This window comes from Callithrix jacchus, chromosome 9 (assembly GCF_049354715.1).
Source record: "Callithrix jacchus isolate 240 chromosome 9, calJac240_pri, whole genome shotgun sequence".
NCBI lineage: Eukaryota > Metazoa > Chordata > Mammalia > Primates > Cebidae > Callithrix > Callithrix jacchus.
In genome coordinates this window covers 95,349,933-95,361,826 of record NC_133510.1, presented here as the reverse complement: position 1 = coordinate 95,361,826, position 11,894 = coordinate 95,349,933, and positions in this window count along the sequence as shown.

Genomic DNA, 11,894 nt, shown 5'->3' with positions numbered 1-11,894 from the left:
TTTATGTTGAACAATTAAAATACTTCCTCTAAAATTAAGTGCAGATATTCTAAAATATTCTAAAATAAGATGCAGATATTCACTCTCTCCACTTATATTAAGAGCTATATAGAAGATTCTACCTAGTTTAACAAAATAAGGAAAAGAAATAACAAGTAGTATAATTGGAAAAGAAAAAATGTTTTAACACTGTCAATATAACATACACAAAAAAATTTACAGTATTCACAGATAATATTTTACATATAATAATTTAGTGTAACTTTTTTGGATGCAATACAAATATGGAAAACTTGTTTTATATACAATTTTCTGTTTTTCAGTGTTCTTGTAAAAGGACACTGAGAAAATATAGCTTCTAGAACATAAAATATCTGGATTATATGTGGATAGTATAATGGCATATGAGACACTACAGGAGAAAATATGTGGTAACCTGAATAAATAGCAAGAGACACTGTTTAACTGAAAGTGCAGGATGAAAAAATGCAGATACCTTCTGTGACCAGTGGAGAAAAGTAAAACACTGTTTTCTATGTATAATTGGAGTCCCAGGGGGAAACGCAAAAATATTTGAAGATGTAATAGATAATAATTTTCAAATTTGATTAAAATATTAATGCCACCATGGTAGCTTTACATATGTATCTAAAATTCTTTGACACTTTTTCTTTAAAATGTTGGGGTACGTATCTCTTCTTATATATGTTGGGCTTTACTCTTTAAACAAACAGTATGGTGCAAGTAAAATTCTGTGATGTCTGGGATAAATGATGAAGTTTTGCCTAATTCTTTTGTAATGCTTGCTCCAGGAGAAGCAAGGTTTATGGAAAAATTCTAATATATCCTACTTCCACCATGCCACAGAGGCCATAGATACATGCTCTGGTGAACAACCCAGCTGGCTCCCAGATGGCCACAAATTCCCATTGTTGGCTTTGGGAGTGAGCAAAATTGGACATCTAGTCTAGTCGGGCCTGTATAGTCATGCGTCACTTGATGAAAGATATATTCTGAGACATATGTCTGTGATAGCTAAAACTGAGTGTCAACTTGATTGGATTGAAGGATGCAAAGTATTGATCTTGGGTATGTCTGTGAAGGTGTTGCCAAAGGAGATGAACAGTTGAGTCAGTGGGCTGGGGAAGGCAGACCCACCCTTAATGTGGGTAGGTGTGATCTAATCAGTTGCCAACCCATCTATAAGACAAAGCAGGCAGAAAAATATGAAAACAATAGTCTGATCTAGCTTCCCAGCCTACATCCTTCTCCGATTCTGGATACTTCCTGCCCTTGAACACTTTTTTGCCTCTAGGTCAGCTTGGCGATTGCCCTCCGCTTCCTTCTCATCTCTCTGGTGACCTCGGCAGTATAAGACTGCTAAGTCTTTGGGTTATTGGCCAGCTTGTAGCAAGTCTAAACTTTCCTGATATTTAATGGGAGTTCCTGTCGAGGTTAGGAACTCTCTTTCTTTTCATATGGCAGCATGAGCATGCAGAACCAGGTCAGCATATTTGGAATCTGTGTATATGTTTATTCTCTTTCCCTCTCTTAATTTTAGAGCTCAAGTGAGGGCTATTACTTCTGCCAGCTGGGCATTAGTTCCAGGAAGAAGATAATTACTTTTAAGCACTGTTTGATCACTGACTACTGCGTATCCTGCCTTTTAAACTCCATTTTCTATAACGGAACTTCCTTCAGTGTATAGGTTAAGGTTGCAATTGGCTAGAGAAGTTTCTAAGAGAACCTCTCGAGCTGCATAGTTCTGGGCTATCACCTGCTGATAGCTATGTTCTTTGTCTGCCTCTGCATCAGGAGAAAAGTAGCTGGATTGAGGGCTGCACATGTGCGCAGCTGAAGCACAGGCCCTTCGAGCATTAAGGCCTGATATTTGAGTAAGTGATTGTTGAACAGCCATAAGCCTCCTTTAGAGGCCACAATTCCAGCTACATCATGTGAAGTCCATACAATTAGATCTTTCCCCTGCACTATTTTAACAGCTTCTGAGACCAGGATAGCCACCACAGCTATAACCCACAAGCAGTGTGGCCAGCCTTTGGCTACTGCATCAATTTCCTTACTTAGGTATGCCACTGGTTGTGGTGTGGTTCCTGAGTCTAGGTGAGCACCCCTAGAGCCACTCCTGACTTTTCTGTAACATACAGGGAGAAGTTGTTTCCTGTAGGAAGGTTTAGAGCTGGAGCCTGCAGTAGTGCCCGCTTCAGGGTCCTTAATCGGAGCGTTTAGGGTTTTGGCTATTTCACCATATCTGGGAATCCACAGTGGGCAGAAACCTGTTATTCTTAAGAACTCCCTCAACTATTTTAAGGTCTTTGGATGGGGGAAGGCCGGTATGGGTTGGAGATGTTCTCCATCAAGGGCCTGAGTGCCCTTAGACAAGACAAATCCTAGGTATATTACCTCTTGCCTACAAAGTTGGGCTTTTGACTTGGAAACCTTACATCCACAGGTGGCTAGAAAGTTTAGGAGGTCCTGGGTGGCCTGCTGACACTAGGTTTCTAAGTTAGCAGTTAAAAGTAGGTCACTTAGATATTGAAGAACCAGGGTACCTGTATGTGAAAATGACTAAGATCCTGAGCTAGAGCCTGGCCAAATAGGTAGGGGCTACCTCGAAAGGCACTTTGGGAGGCTGAGAAGGTTGGATCACGAGGTCAAGAGATCGAGACCATCCTGGTCAACAAGGTGAAACCCCATCTCTACTAAAAATACAAAAATTAGCCTGTAGTTCCAGCTATTCGGGAGGCTGAGGCAGGAGAATTGCTTGAACCCAGAAGGCGGAGGTTGCGGTGAGCCGAAATCATGCCACTGCACTCCAGTCTGGGTAACAACAGCAAAACTCCATCTCAAAAAAAAAGTAACACTGTCCAGTTGAGTTGAGAATTCTGGTCTAAAGGGTCTTCAAAGGTGAACAGAAACTGGGAGTCAGGGTATAATGGAACACAGAAAAAGGAATCCTTAAGGCCTAGGACTGTAAACCACTGTGCATCCTCTAGTATTTGAGAGAGCAAGGTGTATGGGTTGGGCACAGCTGGGTAAAAAGGGATTACACCTTCATTAATAATCCTGAAATCTTGCACTAGCCTTTATTGTCCATTAGGTTTTTGTACTCCTGAAATTGGAGTATTACAAGGGCTGTTACAGGACCTCACTAGACCCTGAGCTTTTAAATTCCTTGTAATATCCTGTAGCCCCTTTGTGGCTTCCAATCTTAGAGGGTACTGTTGGTAAGGAAAAGAGGTGAGATCCTTTAGCCATATTCGAATTGAGCAGGCATTCTCTGCCCACTCAAATTGGCCCTACATTGCCCAAACATTGGGATTAATCCCTTCTTAAATAATGGGCAGCAGAGAGAAATTTCCTCTGTGATGATGGTCATATAGGCTCCTGCTCTGGCTAACAGGTCCTGCCCTACTAAGGGAGTGGGACTTTCCGGCATGGGAGAAGAGTATATCTCCTCAATTACAGCTTAGGGGCTTGGAGAAATATAGGGACACTGCTTGTCCTAGGACTCTTAGGACAGTTACAGACTTGGAGGACAATCATCCAGGACAGGAAAGCAAAATTGAGAAGGCCGGGTCAGTGTCCAGGAGGAGACTGACCTCCTGGCACTCTATGGTTAGCTTTACCTGGGGCTCAGTGAGGGTGATGGCTTGTGCTGGTGCTTGCCCCAGGCACCCTTAGTCCTGCTGTTGGGTCATCTGGTTAGCCACCTCAGGCCCTGGGAACCTTCGTCCCCTGGGACAGTGTGCCTTCCAGTGATCCCCTTGGCACAGTGGGTAAGGATGAGGAGCTGGTCCATTCCTCTGGGGACAATCTCTCTTAAAGTGCCCTGGTAGGCTGCAGTGGTAGCAAGCTCTGCGGGACTGGCGAGTAACCCAAGCCTTTCCGTTTTCTAGGCCCCTTGGGTCTGCTTGCCTGAAGGCCATGACTAGGACTGTGGCCTTTCTCTGGTCCCCCCTGTTCCTCCTGGTCTCTATTATAGAACACCAAAGTTGCTGCATTTAGTAATGATTCTAGACTCTGTTGCAGCCCCAGGCCCAGCTTCTGGAGCTTCCTCCTAATGTCCATCAATGATTGTGTAATAAATTTGCCTTTTAGTATTAGCTGACCTTTGATGGAGTCTGGTGACAGGGGAGTATACTTTCTTAAGGCCTCCCATAACCTCTCAAGGAAGACTGTTGGGTTTTCTTCCTTTCCCTGAGATATGGTGGGTAACATTGCATAGTTTATGGGCTTTTTCCTAGTTCGCCTTAATCCCTCAAGTATGCAGGTCAACAGATGCCTATGACACCAGTCCCCCTGTTCTGAGTCAGGATCCCAGTGACGGTCTATGCTAGAGACTGCTTGTCTACCTGTAGGGAATCTATCCTTCTCCTCTGACATCATTTGGTCATGTATTTGACTAAGGTACCAGGTGTTGCCAAACTCTTGAGCTGCTGCTAGAGCAGCCTCTCTCTTATTGCTGGTTACGGTCTGACTAAGCAATAACATAATATCTTTCCAATCTAATTCAAAGGACTGACCCAGGCCCTGTAGAACATCTATGTATTTGTCCGGATCATCTGAAAATTTTCCTAAGTCCGCCTTGATTTGCGTTAAGTCAGAAAATGACAGGGAACATGTACTTTGGTTGGGCCAAATTCTCCTCCTACTTCCTGTAGGGGACAGAGTTGGGGCACGCTAGTATCCTGAGGTGCCTGGGTCACTTTGGCCTTCCCTGTCTCCTCTTGAGTTATAGGAGCTGAGGAGACCTGGTCAGCATAGGTGGAGGGAGGGGCCACAGGGAGTCCTAAATATGGGGGTAGTCCTGAGGAGGGGCCAGTAGTGTATAGGTTACAGGCCTTATATAGCCTTAGAGAAAAGAAAGGTTGCCCATAGGGGACCTGAATCCTTTTACCTTCCCTCTTACAAAACAGGTCTAATTGTTCGTTATAATTTATACTTCCCTTAGGAGGCCAGGTTTCTCCACTCAGCAGAGGGTATCATGGCCATGTTGTCTGGCAGAGAAAAATGAGTTTCTTCCTCAAAGATCATGGGTCAAGGTGGTCCCAGTTATCCAAGATAGACTTTAAGGGTGATTTTTGCCTTGGGAAGAGTAGCACCCATCTGAAATCAAACACAGGGATGCCTGCATCCATGGTTGTTATTCCTTGCAACTGCTAGCCCTGGGGTGTCCCCCAGTTACAGCACCTTGTAGGGTGCAAGGGTGCCCTAGATGCATGGTCATCTTCCAGACCCCCCATGCGCTGGGTTTAATCACACTTACTGACATCATGGGCACAGCCTCACATGGGGACTGCCGGGCTTAGTGGGCCTGTATCGGCACATCCTTGAAGAACTAGGCCAGTGAGCCTTGGGCAATGGGTGCCAATATTCCCTAGCAAGAGTTTAATTAACATAGACTGACCGTAAAACTGCCTTAGGAGATAAACTCCTTGAGAGGGGCCTCTAAGCACAACAATCTTAAAGAAGCTAATGGCAGGCCAGCTGGCTAGGCCGGAACAATGCCCTCGGGACCCAGGACTTCTCCCCACCCCACTTTCCAACATAGGAATATGCCCTAGAGTTGTGGGGCCTGTAATTAACTGTTTGAGCCTCGGACCTCTTTGAGTCTGACTTTGATATTCTAGATAGAGAAGTTCTGTCATACAGAGGGCCTGTCCTAGGCAAGACAAATTATACATCATTGGATTCTGGCACCACTCAGTTGGATTGGTAAATTGCGGGTGACAAAAAGCAAAATGTCTTATGGCCTCCAGTGTCCACTGATAGACTCTGGTTCTGTTAGGACATAACCTTGCACTTCAGACTAAGGCAACTGGCTCTGTCTATAGCAGGAGGTCTTCATAGGTATAAGCCTGAGGGTACCATGCGCAGGGGTCCCTGGACTGCCATCCCAAGAGCCTCAAAATCCTGCCATAAAGGGTAATAGTCTCCTGTGTAGGAAATATCCTAGAGGAAAGAGCTAAGAAGTTTGCCTCATGGAAATCCGGACCCAGGAGATTGGGGCCTGAAAGGCTAGACATAGCTTGCATAGGCGGCTTTTTCTTAGGAGGTTTATGCGGGACCCCAACCTCGACTGGACTGAACCAGGAGTTTGGGACCATGCTCTTTCCTCCGGCCAGCCGTTGGCTTTGCCCAGAGAAATAAAGAATAGCAAGAAAAGGAAACTGGTTCAGGCTGACCAATGCTCCCAGTCCCGGAGAGCCAGGGGTTAGAAAGTCTGTTCCCAGAAAACCTGACACCGTGTCTTTAGACTGGTGGGCACACTTTTGAAGGGCTGGGCATGGCTTGCATAGGCAGCTGCCACTTCAGCCACCTTGCCCCAGCCTCTGCTGCCACTTTTAGATGGCCGGCAGGCAGCTGGTCTTCTTCTCCTTAACAAATTTAAAAGAAGCAAAAGGACAGATTAGAAAGCAAAAGGGGTCCAATATCACTGACTGCTCTGAAGTTCAATGTTCTGACTGGCTTGCCAAAAGATGTAATGGGGGATGCTGGGCATCCTGAAGACGCTTCCAGCTCCCTCCTGGTTCGGAAGAGGTTTGGGGCCTTGCTAACCCTGAAGAATGGGGAAAGGGAACCTGGAGGCACAGTGAGGTTGCCGTTCAAGAAAGTATCGTGGACCCAAAGAATTTTGCAGCAAAGCGATTTATTAGGCAGAGAGAGAAAAAAGAGAAGAGAGAGCTCCCACTCTGTTGTTGGGGGGGAACCTGGAGAGTGATTTCCCTTCAGGTAAGGAGCAACCGGAGTTTTAACCTTTGAGTTATTCCCTCCCCATTCATATTCTCATCCAATCAGAGGAGTTCTTTCAAACTTCCTCGGAGTGATTGATCTTTGACTCTGATACCAGATTGGCTACTTGGTCCACAAGAGAGCCCCCTCCTCCCAGAACTTTTGGCTGGCTGTTTGGACAAAGGAGTCCACCTGGCTTTCCCCACCTAGCCTGTGAAACCTAGACAAAGAACTTTACATTTGAAACCCCTCTGGTTCCCGGATGGAGGTGTGGAGACAGGAAACTCCTGCCTTTGAAACCACTCCCCTTGTGGACCAAGGAAGAGATGTTTTTCTTTAATACGGTCTCTCAGTAATAGCACTCAAAGACATACCCTCTCAGCAAGGTAGTTTAGTTTTATAGAAGGGTATAGTGTATGGTTGAAGCAATGGTGGCTGCATGCTTGGACAAAGGGGGGAAGGGGTACTTATGCCTGATGGGGGTTGTCCCTCCTGCTGTGTCATTTTCTATTGACTAGGGTTAGACCAAACAAGCTAGACTAATCCCAATTGGCTATTTTAAAAAGAACAGGGGTCTGAGCAGGAATGACAGGGTGGGTGTTTTGGCAGGAAGGATGGTTCTGGGTGTGTCAGAGCAGGTAGCCAGGGGTGATCAGGTGACTGGGATGAGTCAGGATTGAGCCAGGTGGAGGGGAAGCAGATGTGAACTACTGCTTAGAACTGGTGGAGAATGTTGTTTACTGAAATTATAAGGAAGGTAAACTTTAAAATAGAGAATTAAAGCCTAAGAGAGCTGAACATGCTGACATACTGATTCTTTGAAGAGAAACTTGGGGTTCACTATAACAATTAGTAATAAAACTTGGTTATCATTTAATTGTTATGATTGTTATCCTCAGTGTACCACTGACTTCAAGTTTCTCCAGCAGTGAACTGCATTACTTGGAGTTTAGTATAGGATTTGTCGTGCTCCAAGTTTTTTCTCAGTGTCCCCACTTTACTTCAGTTATCAGTAGTATCTTCATGCCCACATCGGTCTCTGAACTACATAGGTCTCTTGCACTTCCGTATAACTTGTGAGCAGAGGCACTGGCAGACGTTTTTTCCAACTACATATTCATGTATACTTGTATAGCAAACAGCCTTGGAAGACTGGATGTCTCTTTCTGGAGAGAGTGCAGATTTCCTTATTTTTAGCATAATAAAGTTTCCATTGTATGCACTCCAGTTTTAAAGATTGAAGTTTCCTAAGATCAACATTCCTCATCTGTGAGACAAACACACTGAATATGCAGAATTTACCAGGCTGCTTCATGTAATCCTCATGAGACTTGGAGGGGAGGGAGGGCAAGGGCAAGGGCAACCACTGACTTGAAACAAATACTGCTTGTTGTGCTGGGAGTAATAAAGTTCTTTGGCTCTAACCCAGGAGTTTCATAACTTCTGATAGCAGCCATAAAACTGTAGCATGCTTAACTAGCTTCCTTGATAGTAAAATCTCAGAACTTCCAAATTACATTTTTTTTTTTTTTTTTTTTTTAGATAGGGTCTCATCTCACTCTGTTACCCAGACTAGACTGCAGTGGCTTGATCTCGGCTCACTGTCACCTTCGCCTTCCAGGATTAAATGATTCTCCTATCTCAGCTTCCCGAGTTGCTGGTATTACTGGCGTGTGCCACTACTGCACAGCTAATTTTTGTATTTTTAGTAGAGACGGGGTTTCACCATGTTGGCCAGGCTGGTCTCAAACTCCTGAAATCAAATGATCTGCCCAACTTGGCCCACAAAGTGCTGGGATTAGAGGCATGAGCCACTTTGCTTGGCTGAACATCTTTGCTTCTTTAATACTTACATATGTTATGCCCTTTCCCATCTCCCAGCATGAAACTGCTTTTGCTTGTTAGGGGCTGCTAAGCTTACTGCTGCAGCAGAGCGGGTATTTTTGTTGTTGTTGTTTGCTTGGTTTTGCCAAGATCTAGCTCCAGCACTCCTGCCCCTCCTCTCCAGGGAAGCCAAACTATACCTTGTATTATTTCTGGTTGATTTTGGGCAAGAAAGTTTCCTATTCCTGCCTCTGTGGTAGCAGATAACAGTTTGTTATTGGGATATGATTCTTTACCCAAAAGAGTTTCTTGTCTTTCAGCCAATGAAAATATATGTCTATCTTCATCTCTTCAGTTTCACTGGGTTTTTTGCAATCTCTTGAGAGCCAGATGCTTTTCCCTATTGGAGGGGCAGTTTGGTTTCTACTCCTCTAGAGAAGCAGTAGCTCTTTGCCTTCCCCAGGGCTTAGAATTTTTGCATAAAAAAGGAGTGAGTATCCAGAGAAGTGAGCAGGTTTCCTTTTCCTGAATCCCCACAGCAGACAAATGCTATTTGCACATTTGCAACAGTAAAAGAAACTTTCCCTGTTCTTTTACATTACTCTCAACTTTCTAGTGAGCACCTCGCTGCAGACTTCCCTTATGTCTGAGGATCTCAGCTCTTGAAAATCAACATTTTTATGCAAACTTGTCCTTTAACGATTTGTTTAATTTTTAGCTGATTGCTTTCTTTCATGGGCATGTGGTGGTCATCCCTTTCTCCCATGTCCCACAGAAGGTTCATGTGTCTATACCTCCTTTTGGAACTCCATTCTCGTGGGTGCTTTGTGTTGTCTTCTCTCTGATGGATTCACAAAGAGTTACGATTTGTGTACCTTATTCAGATTCTTCTCATTTTTCAGCTGAGTGCAACATTATTTAATAGCTTTCTATAATTCTAAATTAAAGCATTTTCTAATATTTATAAAATTGATAACTGTATATAAATAGTTTCATGTGAGTGATCAAGAATAGTAGCTAGAATATTTCCATTTATTCCTCACTTCCTCAAGGTATATACAGATTAATTCTGGCATAAATAAGGCTATTTCCAAATCTCTTAATGCAGAGTTTAACATTGTTTTAAGTATTTAGTGAAGCAAATAGCTACTTCAACATGAGTGTCTATCCACCTAAAGACATAATGAAAAAGTAGGTACTGAAAATAATAGCTTGTCTTTTGTTCTTTATATTAATTGCCTGAATAATGCAAATCGGGTAATGTTATACACAGATGTGAATGAGAGCATATATGAACACTTCTGTTTTTGCACAAATGAAAGCAATGTTTATTAATTATTCACCCATTTTCCCATCAAGATATTTGATATCTATTATGTGCCATGCACTGTGAATAGAAATATTGATAATTTAGGATCTCTGGTATAAAAGAACAGTTCTGAAGAACTGAACAATGAAAAAGTGGTTTAAAATCTGTAATAAGTACAGGATATAGTTGAGAACAAAGGAAGAAGTTTGGGGGGAAGGAAAATCTGTAATTTAAGAAGTTACTTGTACACTAATTCATTGAATTTCCACAATTGCATAATATAATTATTTCAATTTTTACAGATGGTCAAAATGGAGTTCATTAATCTTAAAAGGAATAAAAAGCTTGCCTCAAGTCTTATATGTAGTACATTTTCATCTAGGTGAAGTAAACATAGGGAGACCTAAAATTATGCCAAATTATCCCTATAGTATGTAATCTGATTAACTTTAAATATATTGGCATTGTTCCATGAATAAATAAGGTCATTTGCAAAATAATATTTAATATGTTTAAATGTTGAAAAATATTTGTACATGTAGATACTATCAAGAAAAGATACTTTCCAAGTAGTAAATAAACTATTAATTTAAAGTCAGTAAATTGAACAGACCATTAAGGATATCTAGGACCAATAATTAAACTTAAATACATCATTCATGCTGCCATGAGTCTCTATTACTGCTCTACTTTATGTGCTTCCATTTTCTGAAATCAATAATGTTTACCTGATGGTATTGCTCAGTACCATTGAACGGTATGGAAGCACGGTTAATTCACCCTGAAAACATTTCTTGCATTTATTAAATAACTTTGATTTCTTTATAATTTCAATTTTTATTTTAGATTCAGAGTGTGGATGGGCAAGTTTGTTACATGAGTTTATTGCATGATGCTGAGCTTTGGGGAATAAATAATCCCATCACCAGCCAGGTAGTGAGCATAGTACCCAACTGGTAGTTTTCCAGCCCTTGCACCCCTCCATCTCTTTCCCCCTAGTATTCCCAGAATCTATTGTTCCCATCTTTGTATCTATGTGTATTCAGTGTTAGCTTATACTTATAAGTGAGAACATGTGGCATTTGGTTTTCTGTTCTTGCATTAAATTCATTTAAGATAATGGCCTCTAACTGCATCCATGTTGCTGCAAAGGACATAATTTCATTATTTTTATGATTGCATAATGTTCCATGGTATATATGTACTACATTTTCTTTATTCAATCCACCATTGATAGGCACCTCAGTTTATTACATGTCTTTGCTATTGGTACTAGTGCTGCAATGAACATATGAAAATCCATGTCTTTTTGGTGGAACACTTGATTTGCCTTTGGGTATATACTCAGTAATAAGATTGCTGGGTCAAATGGTAGTTCTGTTTTAAGTTCTTTGAGAAATTTTCAAACTTTTTCACAGTGGCTGAACTAATTTATATTCCCACTAGCAGTATATTACTGTTCCCTTATCTTTCCATCCTTACCAGCCTCTGATTTTTTTTTTTTTTTGTATTTTTAATAATAGCTATTTTGACTGGTGGGAGATGATATATCACTGTGGTTTTTATTTGTATTTCTCTGATGATTAGTGATGCTGAGCATTTTTTTCATATGTTTGGCAGCCAGTTGTATATCTTTTGAGAAGTGTCTATTCATGTCCTTTGCCCATTTTTTTTTTTTTTTGAGACAGAGTCTCACTCTGTTGTAACTAGAGGGAACATACTCAGCTCCCAGTTCAGAAGATGTTCTTGACCTTGTTGAACCCAAAGAATGAGGAAACGGCCCATGGCCCAGGAGGGTGGAGAGTTTGCTGTTGGAATAAATATCATGGACCCAGAGAGTTTTGCCAAAAAGTTATTTATTAGACAGAGAGAGAGAGAGAGAAAGAAAGACAGCTTCCATGCTATCGTGGGAGGGGGCCCAGAGAAGGAATCTGTGTTAGTAGGGAACAGCTGGAGTTTTAACCCTTGAGTTATTCCCTTCCCATTCATGTTCTAATCCAATGAGAGG